Source organism: Cryptomeria japonica, chromosome 4, assembly GCF_030272615.1.
Source record: "Cryptomeria japonica chromosome 4, Sugi_1.0, whole genome shotgun sequence".
Classification (NCBI taxonomy): Eukaryota; Viridiplantae; Streptophyta; class Pinopsida; order Cupressales; family Cupressaceae; genus Cryptomeria; species Cryptomeria japonica.
In genome coordinates, this window is record NC_081408.1 from 166,655,847 (window position 1) to 166,672,277 (window position 16,431).

Below are 16,431 nucleotides of genomic sequence, written 5' to 3' on the forward strand. Positions count from 1 at the left end.
TAAGAAGATTAAACCTGAATACAATGTGATCAAGAAGAAGAAATTTCATAATGCAGTATATTGTCAAGGAATTTACCGAAGACCACATTAGGATTATTCTTAGTAGGGTTCATGGTGACAAGATGTATCTTGAGAGAACCCATGATATTACATCGGAGGCAATCCATGTCGTGACTAGTTTCTGCAATGTTGGAGAAGTCCCTTTTCTTCGCAAGATCAACAAAACCAAAGTGATAGAGCTCACTAGTTCTATGAGCAACCAACAAGAAATGACTGTAAACACCATAAAAGATGACTTGGTGAAGTATGTGTGCATGGTGATTGGGTATGGAGTATTCTATGCTAGCAGAATGAACTCCATTCCTACAATTGTGGTGAATGCCGCTTATCGAATGATCAAAGAAGATGCAAAATATGATCTATGTACCTGCATGCAGAAACTGGAGAATCTGAAGTCCATCAAAGAGGACAAGACACTGAGGTTTAAGTTCGATCAACTGCTTGTATGTTTGTTTTTCTATTTTCAAGGATATTTTCTAGGAGTAGGTGACTTTCAATGGTTGAGAGACCTATCGGTTTCAAGACAAATAAAGGAGAGTCTGCACGTAGTAGGATCTACATATTCGGGGACTTTGAACAAGTATTTTGATGAGTTCAGATTGAAGATGAGCCAGAGGACAAGAATATCAGGTGAACTGGTCAAGAAATATGAAGATAATATCTGTTTCACAATCAAAGTGGATCACTGCATAATGCAAGTGGTTGAGCCTAGACAAGATGAAGTTGAGCCAATGGGCTATGAAGTGGTAAATGATATACTCACAAGGTATGCATCTACCCTACTTGCTTCACTACTAGATCCAAAGAAGAAGAGGACCGGTACTTACTCAGAGAGGATCAAGTCTATTGAAGTATCGAAGCAGAAGAAGAGGAAAGTAGTGCCATCGACATCAACACCAGTTATATCTACTGCCAGTCCTAAAGTGACCAAGAGGTCACCAGCCAAAAGGAAACCAGAGGCCATTCTACCAAAGGTATTTGAAAGGAAGAGAATAACCAGGAATAAATCATTGGATTCAAAAGACACTGAATTGGAAAATGAAGTGATGTAGACAAGGCAATCGAGTAAGAAGACCAAGCTTACTGGTAATGTATCTGCAACCTCTGCACCAGTAAATGTACATATTCCTTCTTATAAGCCTATGACACATTGTCAAAGGACTATAAAAAACATTACAAAGAAAGTTCTTGATGATTTAAAAGATTATTTTGATGATCTTATCGATACTAAGAAACAAGAAGTTGAGCAAAAACTTATTAAATACTTATGTGATAATGATCGGTCTCCTGCCGATATTAAACTTAAGGTTTCCAAATCTTTGTATTTATTCTTTGGATAATAAATGACGCATCGTCGTTAAGAAGGAGCAAACAATTAGGGAGCAAATTTTTGCTCAATATTTCCCAGATGCTTCAAATTCAGAATTGTTTGATAGTATTGATTGGTACAAAGGTACCATTTACATGAGAAAAAGAAGACTCCTATTACTTGGAGGTAAGACATCTAAAGTAGAAAAGGATACAAACCTGTGAGCTCAAGAAGCTGTCAAGATGTAGAAGGTATCCAAAGCAAATTGACAGGCTCAACAAGTAACAGACCTATCAAAATCTACACCAGATGAAACCTTCAATGACAAGGGAGAGAGAGTAGTTGAGAAGAATGATCCTATTGATGTGGATGCATTAGATGCTGAAGGTACCCAACCAGAGGCAGTTGAAAAGAAGAAAGCGGAAAAGGAAAAATAGGAGAAAGATAAACAAGAGAAAAAGAGAGATGAAAAGGAAAAAGAAGACAAAGAGAGAGAAGAAAAGAAAAAAGAAGACAAAGAGAAAGAAATGAAGGAAGAAGAGAAGAAGAAGGAAGAAGAGAAAAAGAGGGAAGAAGAGAGGAAGAAAGAAGAAGAGAAGGAGAAAGAAGAAAATGAGAGATTAGAGGAGAAGGAGAAGGAGAAAGAGAAAGCTGACAAGGAGGTCAAGGACAAAGAATATCAGGAGAAGAAGAAAAAAGAAGAGGACCAAGAAAAGACTCCTAAGGAAACCAGAGATCCCACTGGTCACACCGATTTAACTCTTGCCTATCTTACTCAATTGGCTGATGAAAATGAGCTACGTAGGAGCATTCAACTAGCTCAAGATATATTTGAAGAACTAAGGAATAAGAAAGAACAAGAAGTCATTCAGTTTGTTGTTGACACTCTTTCCAATCTAATCCCCAATACTAACCTCCCCAGTATCGATTCCTCGCTAGCCAAATTAAAACTTCTTTGCGCAATAGTGGATGATCAAGTACAATGTTTGGAAGATATTGCCGAGGCCACTGCAAAGAAAAACCATGAAAAGGCACTCAAATTTGCATTAGTAAAGAAAATGGATGAAGACAAAGCAAAATTGATTAAGCAAAAAGATGATATTTATCTAGCAATGGCTGAAGGACAAAAACTTTTGAGAAAAATTTGTTAACCCAATTTGTTTTGTGAGGATGCTTTGAAGAAGAAGGGTCAACTCCAATCAGAGTTAAAGAACTATATCAGAAACTTCAAACTGCCATATGATTCCTTCACAGTGTATGGGCAGACTGTATAGATTCACTAGCAACAGATTGACATGATTGATTCAGAGATCTACAAGCAGTCTCAAGACCTGTAGAAACTTTAGTTGTTGTTGTTACCTAAGTTATAGGTTCTTCAGAAGTGCTTTCTGAACATGGAAGCTATCATTGTCACATAGGCGATGAGCACTATCGATGCCATGGAGGAGTTAGCTTTCCAGATGAAGACCGAAAGTGAAATTGCAGCCTCACTTTTAGATACCTAGTCTTCCGACATGAAGGAGTTTCTGAAAAACTTTAAGTCTATTTTTGAGAAGTTTTACTCTTTATTGTCATGAACATATACTCTGTTTTATGTTATGCAAAATGATTTTCGTTAATTTTTGTGAAAGAGGGAGTGTTTGCATTACTTTGTCATTGTTGGCAAAGGGGGAGTAGTAAATTGAAAATTTCATGCAAATGGAAGATGCACATGCTTGTAATCTTGGCAAAGGGAGTAGTGTATATGCTTAGGGGGAGTAATTTGATTATGACATCATTTTTGTTTTGTAAGCACTTAGATGTCAAAATTTTCCTAAGTGTTGCCATCAATGCCAAAGGGGGAGATTGTTGGTATTTTGATGATGTTTAGTTGTGATTGTCATTAATGGACACACACTTACTTGATGTATGCGTTATTCTCAACCGGTAGTTGTTCAAACCAGTATTGTATGTCATTGTATGTATAGTCTTTGTTTAAGACTATTGATGTTTGCAGAAGGTGCTTACCGGTCAAAGCATAACCAAGGACCTCAAGCAGTACATGGACCTCAAGTAGTACAAGGACTTCAAGTGGTACAAGGACCCCAAGCGACTGTCAAGTCTTTTGATCGGAATAGTATGTTCCAATTTACCAGTCTTCATTTTGTAAACTAGTAATCGGTATATTTTGTTAACTGGTATAATTGTAATGTGTGATGAGTTATCATCCACTGACACTTTGGTGGTGCTTCTGTGCCATGTTACCAAATGCATCTAGATGCACTATACCTAGGAAATTGTAGTCAAATCTCATTGGACCGACATGAAATTGGATTCCTATGTGAGGACATCATGTCTAGGGTTTTGAGGTTGTTGTCAGGCGTGAAGTGTGTTGTAGAGAAAATTAGGTTTTTGCTGAAAAGTATCTCTTGATAGAGATTGAGAGTGAAGAGGAGAGAAGACTAAAGTAATGTTGGAATGAATTAACAAAGAGTTGTCAAGGATCTAACCAAGCATTCTGTGCTACTTAGTAGATCATCTACTTGTCGATTACTAATCTCTTTGACAAGTTAGAAACCCTTAATCAGGTAGGCTTAGTGAAGCTGTTGTAAATCATCTTACAAGGTGGTTCATAGTTGTGGATATGAAATCCTTTAATAGGGTAGTCTTTAACAAGACTTATCTCCTAATAGAGATCTAGATTCCTAACAGGATCTGTTATGTTGAAGAACATTGTAAGGCCTTAACTGGTCTGACCTTAATCAGTCTGGTTACTATTCTGCAGATAGTTGGCTTGTGAGTTCTACTCACCATGGTTTTTCCCATTTCGGTTTCCACGTCAAAATATCCTATGTTATGGTGATTGTGTTATTGTGGGTGAACATTTTATTTGTTGTTTGGTTAGTTTGTGTGTTAGCCAGTTGACTATTGAAAAGAATATACTGGTCTACAGTAAAACTGCTTAAGTGTTTGTTGAAGTTTTTGGGTATACTAATTCACCCTCCCCTCTTAGTATTCATTAGACCCTGTACTATTTTTTTTGATAGAAACTTCATGATTCCATACTTATGTACATCAACCATTTGAGCTACCACAACTCTCCATTTGGTTTCTTTTTTCTTCCAATTGACAATTTCTGTCTCTAGCTCTTTCATTATAGTTATAACATTCTTGTACACCTTGCTCATATTTTTTAAGTATTCCATGCTGTATTGAGTAATCCCCTCCAATCATTCTAGGAAAATCTTAGTCACCATTTTACTTTTGTGAATTTGGCCTAGAAGCTTTTGATTATTAGGCAACTTAGGATTGAGTGACATAGGCAGCTATGAAATGGGTTGAGCATTAGGACTATGAATGGTGCCAATGTACTTTGCCATATGCCTCAACATTTCCTTAAAATCCTACTTATCCTTCTCATCCTTCTATGTCCTATTAATTATTCTTTTGGTAGAGGCCTCCAAATGGTGTGTGTCTACCACATGCGATCGAGCACCTAAATTAACCTTTTCAACACTGAAATATTTTGCCGACAGTTTCTCTACTTCCTTATCCGAAATAGAGCAGGCTATCTCAGTAGTCCAATTACTTGTATCTTGATCAAAATGAATTTTTGAAACTATCTTTAGCCTTTTAGATTTCAGAGTTTTACCCAAGCATTTACTAACTATGTCTTCAATAGGAACCGAGACAAGAACCACATTTCTCTTCTTACTACTAAGAGCAGTGTCCAACCAATGAGGAGTACTAGAACTTTCATCTTTCTTTGATTGGGGTTGCTCAACACTTATAGTAGCCAAGATCAATGAACCTTTAGTGCCTTCTTCTTTTTCAGGTTCTTCAACATCTCCAACTTCCAAGGTGGGTATCTCAATATTTTATTCTGCCATTCTATTCTCAGCTTTAGGAGACTCTTCCAAATCAATCACCATTGTACTTTCTGACAACTTTTTGCCCTTGTTCTTGGTTCTTGACCTTGTAACACAAGCTGGAAGTTGTCTAACAAGGGACTTCTTTGAACCTTTGATGGTATTTGCCTCAAGTGTAACCTTGGCACCACTTGCATCACAAGTTTTAATAGACTTATTAGACAAAACTTTTTGAACAAGAGAATCTTTGATCACAAGTTTTCCCAGTCTCTGTTTTCATAGCCACTGCTTCATTCTTTGGATAATAGGGAAAGATCTCATCTAAATCTAATCTTCTCCCTTATTTTCCCACTCTATCTCAAGGATTGGGGAACCCTATACTTTCTCTACATATTGTGGGCCAATCAAATCTTGACCATCATCCACAATTCCTGTTACATTCATTCTGAGTTGAAAGGAAATAATCCGGTCTACTATGAACCTAGCAAATGTTCTCCATCTCACTTCAAATTCATCCCCACAATCCTCCTCAAAATATTCAAGTTGTGAAACATGAGAAAAAATCTACTTAAGAGCTAAGTGTGCTTGAGGATAACCTTTGCTATCGAAATTTGGTCGAGTAGCATGGTGTTGAAGTTTAAACTTTTTGAAATCAACCTCCAGGTAAAAGGCATTGGAAGCAGAGTGACAAATATAATAACCCAGCTCAACTAGGAAAGAGACACTTGAATCTTGATTGGCTAGAGTCTTCTTGTCAATATGAGCAAGCTGCCTACATAGATCAATTAGAACAAAGTGATCAAGAGAAAACCTTGATAATTTTAATGGCTCTCCTTAAAACCCTCCAACCCTGATATAGGTGAACTGAGGATACTGAATGAAATAGCTTCCATGTGTACTCATTAGCTACATAGCCTCATCAAATAACTATTTTTTCACATTTCTTTGCAATTCATAAATCAGTCTCCCTGCAAACACATCATGAACTCTTCTGAAATCCTCATGAAATTTCTGTAGCTGAAGGTGCGAGTGGTAATCATAAATTTTCATACCATCAACCCAATCTGCATGATGCAGACCAAGCCAAGGTCTAACACATGCCAAACAATAAAACAAGTATGAGGACATATACAAATTCTTATTTTTGAGGCAATTGATTAGCCCTTCATGCAATCTCTCAGCATTTAATTCTACCCAATCTATATATCTCTTCTCATCTAATATGACCTAGATATAAAAGTACATCTAGTCTTCCCAATAAAATGCTTGTTGGCTTCCTTTTACCTTATGAAACAAAATGACAATGTGCCTTACTTCTTTAATCAAATGATCTCTAGTCAAAGGCTTGGGCAATCTGGAACCACCCTTTTGAAATTTCAGGAGCCAATTTCTGGCTATAACACTTATGTACTAGGTTTTCTTTTTTGAGAAAAACCCATATGAGGTGGTTATTGTACAATCTTCATATGGTTCTTTAGCAGTAATTTTAAAGACAACCATAATGGTTTCCCTATTCGCATTCAACAAGACACCCCAATTTGCATTTCTGATACATCTATGTTCAGAGTAATACTTGTTCATGCACTCAAGTACTAACTCAGGGCACTGTATAGCAAAAGGGAAAATTGAATCTTCTATTATCCCACTATCTACAATTCTTCCCATCATGGGTGAACCATAGGGATTTCTAGCTCTTTCTAAAAATTCATCTAAATCTGCATGAGCTAAGGACATATCCCCAAATTATAGAAGAGAACAACTTAGACCAGATTCTATCCCTGGTTTTGGTTGGATGGGTCTCATTTTCAAAACCAAAATAGGTAGCAGTAATACCCACTACGGTTACTACAACAAAAAATAATAGTTTCTTCCTTGAAGCACGGAAATGATAGAGATGGAGAATATTTTCAACTCACCTTTCATGCAACTGTGTGTCTACTAATTTTGAGAAAATTACCTCCAGTGTTGAACCTTCGCCTTTCTTAATTTAGCTTTTTTCATGAAGATATAATATTTTTTGTACAAAAAAGATATAAATGGCTAAAAATATGGTTTCGTGATTACCACAACTCATTCACTCATGTTGAGTAATGACAGAGATGACACTTCTGACACATGCTTTTACTACATAACACTTCGTGTGATCTCATATCAGAAAAATGATTACTACCTTGTGAAAAATATTTTCAAATAAATCACTGAGATTCCAAGAATATTTCTTGCATGCCTGTCATTTCCCTTTGCTGGCCTTTACTTTTGCAAAGCTCCCATTTTCAATGTAAAATTGCCGAACCATTGAACCAATGAACTCTCGAACCAAGGAAGGTTCAACAGTTCAAGCTCATTCTCTGCCTAAGCTTTCCTAGACAAGTTAGACTTGGCGCAACCAAGACATAATATAAAGACTCAATGAACCAATGAACCAATGAACTATTGAACTAGACCCTAGGTTCAAACAAAAGGTTCAAAGACATGAACATTTTAGACATAGAGACAAATTAGTTGAGGAAAAATGATTACACTACACACACATTATCTCGGTATGAATATTCCAATATAGGGTAAAACCAATGAATCCAAAAATAGGGGGTAACAATTGGTTGTGACTGGGGACCAGGGTTGTAAAGGAATAGGAAATGAACTTAGAATCTCTGGTTTTGCATTAGATTTCAAACATAGAAAGAAGGACCAAGACAAATGAAAACTCACACGATCAACACACCAGAATAAGGCAACTAAACTGAGACTATGTACAGAAACAAGGGACTCCTTCTTTACAATTGATAAAGTTTCAGATCTTGCCCATTATAGGACATAGGCAAGATTATTCCATCTAGATACTCTAACTTGAAAGAGTTAGGACCCAGTACTTGATGAATTCTGAATGGTCCTTTCCAGAGAGAGTCAAATTTTCCATGAGATCCTTTTGGTTCTCTTCTTCTATCCCACAATAGAACTTGGTCTCCTTGCATGAATTTCCTGGGTCTGGTCTTTCAATCGAATATCTTCTTTAACTCGAGCCTGATGATTTTTGGTATGATCGACTAGTATGTTCCTTTCCTCCTCTATTTTGGTTAGGTACATTACTCTTTTCTCTAAAGAACTCTGAAAATACTGATCTTCAATCATTTTTTGCAATTTAGCTACTACTAGCTCCAATGGAAGTGATAACTGAGCCCCCATTCCATATATTAATTTAAAAGGTGCCATCCCTATTTCCCACATGGGTGAAGTTCGGTCGGCCCACAATACTTCATACAACTTTTTATGCCAATCTTTAGGATTGTCACTCACCAACTTTCTCATAATAGCTATCGGGTTTTAATTGTTGGACTCTACCTGTCAATTCCCTTTCAGGTAATAATCTGATGAATGAGAAAGTCAAATACTGTGATCATAGCAGAACATAGCCAATTTTACTAAGGAAAAATTGGGAGCATTATTAGTCGCAATCTTCTAGGGAACATTGAAGCGTACCAATATGTTTTCCTTCAAAAAATTACACGCAACCTTAGTTTTAGTATTCTTAACTAAGATGGCCTCTACCCACTTGGTAAAATAGTCAGTGGTAGTCAGGATATGAGTATGCCCAGCAATTGAAGGGGGCAAAAGGGGAACAATGAAGTATAAACCCCATTGCTTAAAGGGATCCCCTACAACAACATGTCTCAGTGGAAGTGCTGCTAATTGTGGCCTTCCAAAAAACAATTTACACTTCTCACAATTGGCTACCCACTTGTATGCATCTTTGAACATTTTGGGCTAGTAATAACAATTCTTGAGAATTTTGAAAGGTGATGGTAGATGAGAAGTGACCACCACATGCCTCATCATGAAAAGCCTTTAAAATATTCTCTTGTTGATCACTATCTACACACCTTAAAAATGTTCCATCTAAGCCCTTTTTGTACAAAACATCATTAAAAATCACATACTTTGCCGCCTTCAACCTCAGATTTCTTCTCTCCCTAGGGGACAGGTGTTTTGGACATTCTCCATATGTCAAATAATGAGCCACATCAACAAACCATGAGTCTTGAAGACCAACAAATAAGACTGTGGGGAATTCTTCTTCCTTGTTCTCCTTATTTTCAACAATCAAATGACATAAGCCTTGTCCTCGGACAAGATTTGTTTGCTTAATATCTAGATCAAACTCTTCTATTTTTTAGACCTAGGTAGCATGATTATTCAGGCTGACCTCCTATTGAGTTAGGATACTCTTCACGACATAATGAGGTACAAACATAGTAGAATGAGGATACAGGATATAATACCTGAAGTAATTAACAACTTTAACTACAAATGTCATATGCTAAAATTTATCATCAAATCAACTAGAAATCAAAGCGAGAAATCACGAATCCCTATCCTAATAGAATTCAAACAAAAACACAATGAAATAATGCAAAAGAAAGAAACATGAATGTAAATTTTATCAATCAATTCTCCCTATTCCATGATTGCATATAGCTTCCATTGCTCTTCTCTTCTTTGTGGTATGGTGACTCTTAGATATCGCGCTGACAACTTGCAAATGACACAAAGATTCGAAGTTCGTGATTTAGAGGAAGTGTGAGGAGTTGAATGCTCAATTTATAGATAACTAGAGAAGATTGATTGAAAGGTGGAACAAATTTATCAAGAGGAGGAACTCAAGTGAGCTCACATGTTGATTGATAGTTGAACTGTTGAATTGGAGGTGAAACATAATAGATTGAATAGATTAATTGAGTCAACTGATTGAGAAAAAGCTAATTGAAAGATGAAAAAGAATGATTGAAGGAAATAAAGAGGAGGAGATAGTTAACTGATTGAAAGCTAATTCGGAGCTTTATTTAGAAAAAACTAACTAAAAGATAGAAATAGGAATTGAAGAGATAATTGAATTATTTAATTAATTGAATGAATTCATTAATCTAGCATGTGCTTGAACTTTGACTTGGATTTTCAATTTAGTCTTTGCATGAGATTTTAATTCAAATATTGAATTTATTTTAAATTCAATTTATTATTTGAATATATTTAGAACTTGACTTTGATTTTCAATTTAATTTTTGAAATTATGCACGTGTATTTGAAATTAGGAGAAATTGGAAGAACTAGAATTAGAATTTGAAATTAAAGAATAAGTGAAATGAGATGAAATTAGAAGAATTTGGAGAAATGGAATTAGAAGAATATGAAATTAATTGATGTTGGATGAAATAATGAAATTAGACGAAATTAAATTAAATTAGAATTTGGGGATTTGGAATTGAAGAATTAATTAGCTAATTAAATAATTTAAAGAAACTATTTAATTATTTAGAAATTAAATTTAATTAAATAATAAAGATTATTTAAATTAAAGGAATTAAATTATAATTAATTAAATAATAAATATTTAATTAATATTTTGAAAAGGGTCAATGATTAAATGATTAGAGATAGAAATTGAGAAAGAATCTATTTAAATAATAAAGAATATTTAAATTGGGGAATTAATCAGAATTAATTAAATAATAAATATTTAATTAACATTGGAAAATGGTTTAAATAATTAAATGATGATAGAATTGAAATTGTAATAATTAGTAAGATTATGAAGAAAGATGAATTTAGAAGAATAAAATTAATTAGCTTAATTAAAGAATTAATTAATCAATTAGAGGATTAATTAGTACATGATCAATGAGACATTTTTAGGTGTCTACATTTATCCCTCTTTGAGACAAAGTCATAATGACACTGTTTCAGAGAAAACAAAAAATTTCTACCCCAGTATGCCTTGGTAACATTGTATAGTATAAATATGCCCCCTTAGAAAAGGTGGTCAAAACATTCAAAAATTGAGACCATATTTTCGATATCATTATAATGAGCAATTGTGTGAAGTTTCGTGCATTTTTGAGATCATTTGAATAGCCTACAAGTTGTTTTAAGTTGACGGGGACCACAAGCGTCGGAGTGGAAAAACCCTAATTTTGAGCTATAAATAAAGAGGATGGCCTTTCATTTGCTCATTTGCATTGTTTTGAGTTCTTGGAAATCCTTGCAAGTCTTTTGCTTTCCTGCGAGTATTTGATCATCATGGTTGTCTATAGGGCATGAGTGCACTTGTCTGATGGAGTACGTTCTTATCAGAGACCTCCAGGGACTGGCGACATGGTATGTTTCAAAAATTTTTGCTTAATTTTTTGCTTGTTTTTACAAATTTTCAAAATATTTTCATAGGTCTTGGTTTTATTCATCATGCATACGCCTATCAATTTTCACGCATTAGCCATAAGTGTCATGCAAACACTTTAAGTGTACTACAATAGCTTAAGTGTTACACATAAATGTTTAGTGTTACACATTCCTCTATATGTTTACACATTAGTGTTAAATGCTCTACATTCGTTGTAGTTGTTACGCATAAGCTTTAATTGTACCGCAATAGTGTTAAATGCTACGCATAAGTGTTAAACTTTATGCATTCGTTGTAAATTAAATATTTTTTGTTATGCGTATGATCTTTTTTTTGTAATTGCGTTATCTGATATCTAACATTTTCAATATTTTCTCTATGTAGGAGAATATTGGAGTGTTATACTATTGATAGAGTAGACCCAGTGGACTTGATCTTCGAGCTGATTTAGTTGATGAGGAGATTGCACATATCCAACATTTGGGAATATATCATGTTTTACATTTGCCAGAGATTACGATCAATAGGGCCTTGATTATAATGTTAGTAGAGCGGTGGCATTCAGAGACATGTATCTTCCATCTTCCTACTGGTGATGCATCCATTACCTTAGATGATGTTTGTCATAAACTGCATATTCCCATCCATGGTGCGAGAGTTGTATATGATAATGACAATGGCATTGCTGGACTGTGTGCCCTTTTTGAGTGTGAGGAGTAGGATTTACAGATCAGTGGTCATTATGATATACCTTGGGCTTGCTTGGACTATGATGATATTACTATAGTATTATGCAGTATCGTAGGTGGTTTGTTGATTCCTGACAAACAAGGTTGTGGATTTCCAGTTGGATGGGGCAGAGTGCTCCATGATATGATTGTTCATCATCGACTATATGCTTGGGGTCCTTCTCTATTAGCCATGGTTTATTATCATATGCACATCATTGTATACTTGGGATACTGATCGATCAGTTGTGGTGTGACATTTCTCTAGACTTGGGCTTGGGAGCACATTTCTATCTTGAGGCTAGTTATTCATGTTGAATTGCAAAGTGATGAGCACTAAGCGTATAGATATACACTTGGTATTAGACATAGGGTTTTGGGTAACACCTTGTACTAGCAATATCAGCTTGATATCTTGCAACATTTCATTTGGAGACCATATTTAGAATGCCCTGGTTGGGCAGATGATGCACACAACTTGCCTTTTTGCAGACAATAGAGATATCTTATTGGGAGGACTATTGAGACATAGAGGATGATTGAGATGTCTCTTCCAGGATGGGTACTCAAACAGTTTGGGGAGGTATAGGTGACACCTATTGTTACAACATACTTTGCTTGTGTTTATCATGAGGTTTGTGATTGGGGTGCGTGCATACAACCACATGTGACGGCTATTGAGTTTGATTCTCTTTAGGCATTACCATGGGATTGGAGTGTAGGTGTAGTAGATCCAAGGATGACTCCTAAGTACGATGCATGGTGGGCCAGACATAGGCCTATTCCACTGACTGGTCTTACTGTTTCGATCATAGCGCATCAAATATGACATCCTAGATAATGACTGAGGATTGACATGGGGGAGATGAGGGGAGATGAAAAAGGAGAGGAGGGTAGAGGGGGAGAGGAGGGAGGAGAGGAGGACATAGACATTGATGGAGACATAGAGTCTATGAGTAGCGGTGATGATGATGATTCCTCAAAGTCATCGAGTAGTGAGGATGGGGATGATGATGATATGCCAAAGTTAGAGGACATTCCTGCTACAGAGGGGGGAGGAGGAGGATAGGGTGGTGATGGAGATGAAGATGATCCACAGATTCTCAGAGCATGAATTTAGAGACTAGAGGATGAGGTTGCTAGACTTAGGCAATGACAAGATGATGAGCAGGAGGCATTCTGCAGAGACTATGGTGCATTAGAGATCGAGAGATATTGTCTCTAGAGGGAGAGAGACAAGGCACTTAGGAGAGCTCATATCACCATGGATGCATATGATTAGTTATTTGGTCTGGTGACAGAGGCACACAGCCAGACAAATAGATATTTTGTTGTTGCACAAGAGGCTATTTATTATCGATAGGCTTATGGGAGATCTATTCCCTAGGGTCAGAGAGAGCCTAGTTTTAGTTCTTTTATGGGGAGAAGAATGAGTCAATCTACCTCTCGATGGACTAGTAGTAGAGGAGTGATGGGTCCACCTCGACATCCTGGGGTAGGATCTAGCAGGCAAGATCCACCTGCTAATAGAGGTAGTGTCAGTTGAAACATTGAGATCATGTTATCTGAGCCTTCGAGCTTGTTTTATGCTTATTGTATTCAAACACATTACCTTTTTTTAGTTATATATATGATATATAGTTTTTGGCGGTGATCTATTATGCTTTGTTTTCCATGTATGTTGTATGATGCTATGTGTTATGTGATGCATGTCTATATGATTTATAAATGTTTTTTTATGAATGCAATGGTTTCTACATGATTTATGATGTAATGATGAATTAATGGTTTAATGCTTTCTATATGATTTATGAATGATGTTTATGAATGCAATGGTCATTTAAACAAATGCAATTTAAACTAGATGAATGAAACTTAAAACTATATGGATGCAACTGTTATTTTTGTATGATAATGCCAGAATATGCTTAAATTAACTTAGATGCACCTTGAAGAAATGTTAGTAAGATGAGAGAAAGAAGAGATTGATGAAAGAATAATGTTAGTTGACAAAAAAATGATTTAGAAAGAGATGAGAAATCAGCAAACTATCAATAAATAGATGAGATGAGAATGGGAATGATTGATTCATGAACCTGTGTCATTATTTATTGTGAAGTATATATTCATCACTGAGCCTTATTATTGAACAATGGATCTTAGTACATCAGGGTATAAGGAACCAAGATGTAAAGATATCTCATTGAAGAAACAAACACGTAGTAGACAAGTAGTGAAACTCTCCATTCTAGGAAATACAGTAGGGGTCGAGGTATGTGTGGCATTCACAAGATGAATGCTCCTATCACAGGCACCCAATAGAGCAATTTCCATAGAACTTCATTGGTTCACACCATATTTAGCAAACAAAGAAAAAGATAATGCCCATCATGGCTCCTCTAGTCACTTGTGGACATCCTTGAGTAGCACAGGAACATGATCTATCACCAAATGATAAAAGATAAGGACTGACCTAGACAAAATTCAACAACTATACTGACCTTGTGCCTTCATACTTAGCTGCTTGATGTGATAGTTGATAATGTCTAGTCTCAGAAAGTTGCGGACCCCGTTTAAGACTTGTCTGATTTTGAGTGTATCCTCTTCTATTTAAGACAAGATAATGATCACTTGATATGGATATGATACAATTGATAAGACAATTTGATCAGTAGATTGCAAATGTTTGACTAGATAGTCGTATCCTTTGTTAACTTTATGCGAAGTGTTTGCTGGATATCTGCTAGGGTACTTGTTTCTTGCAAGACATTTCATTGCAAGTTTTTTTATTGTTTTTTTGGATTTTGTAGATTGATATTTGAATTTTTTGGTTGATTTTTCCAGAATCATATTTGAATGTTTTTGTATTAATTTTTTCTTTTCAATGTTTTGAATTTGATGAAATATGACCTATCATCAATTGATAAATATAAGACTAACTTGGACAAAATCCAACAACCATATTGTTCTATGTCATTGTTTTGATCGTTTGATTATTGATAGGAATGTCTAGTTTGAGAGAGCGAATACCCCGTATAAGACCAATATGTTTGGTTTCGAGCATACCCTTCCTTGTATAAGACATGTTGATGTTTGATATAGTTTGGTCAATAAATTGATTAACAAGACATGTGATCAGCTTGATTGTAGACTTTGAGAGTTTGTCTATTGTTTATTTGATTTGATGGATGGTCTATGCTTTCTTGCATTTTTTTTCAGTTTTTATTTTTATTTTTTTGATTTTTAAGGGCTTTTTAAAGACATTTTATGATTGTTTGGAATTTTTTCATGACTTTATATGATTTTTAGGATCTTTTCTAGGACTTTTTATGATTTTGGGGATTTTTTCAGCTATTCCCCAATTATGCAGACCTATATGACATGATCTGTTGAATGCATGTGAAGACAATGAATTTTTGACATGACCTATGTTAATGCAATATGCATGATGAAGATGAATTTCCTTTTCAAAAAAGGATGATTTTGTATGTTTAGCATTTGTAATACACCAATTGAATTGGAGGTACAAAATATTTCATAGATAAGTGGTCAATCGATCCTTAAGGTCCCTTGGAACACCCAAATTAACACACTTAGTGACTAGGATTTATAAATGGAGACATGAAAAACTTCCCCATTGGTTCTTGAAACTTTGATCTTCTTTTTCCCATGTGTGTGCAAATGACTTAATTCCTACTCTTGTGTTCCCTAAAGATCCTTAGCATCCTATATGACTATCTACGTGGATTATTCTAACTTCAAAAGCATCCCGAATAGAGCCTCACTGCTAGCAATCTTTTAGAGCTCTGATGAGGTTATAGACTATAATTTATCAAATATTGATCCATTGCCAGTAGGCATTCATATCCTTGATGGATTAACTCACATGTACCCATAGTCAAGCTTTTTGTCGCACTTTGTATGCGTGATATTTCAGTTATATACCATTTCTCTTTTGCCTTGAGATGAATATTTGGCATAGCACTTTTTTTTTCTTTCCTTGACTTGTAAGTAATGAAAACTACTTGGGTGTGACAATTATAGTTGAATTTTAGATTTTTCACTAGTCATATGATCAACTAGGTGTCTCAAATGAATTAGAGATTTTGTTAATGTGTTTGAGATATAGCAATTGATAGATTTTTGGTCAACAAGTTTCAAATAGTGAAATCACTACCCAACCATAAGTAAAGAGTTGTCATAGGGTAATGTTTGAAAATAAATGACCTTAGGACCTCACAAACTTCATGTCCAAATCTCTAAGAAAGGAGACGACCGTTGTTTCTCTTGAATGTGTGAGGCCTCACCTCGACT

At 35.5% G+C, this 16,431-nt stretch overlaps 1 pseudogene; it reads left to right on the top strand.

Moving 5' to 3' along the window:
* Positions 1-350: 350 nt before the first annotated feature.
* Positions 351-16,431, top strand: part of LOC131874989 (ATP synthase subunit beta, chloroplastic-like) — a 143,334-nt pseudogene continuing 127,253 nt past the window's right edge.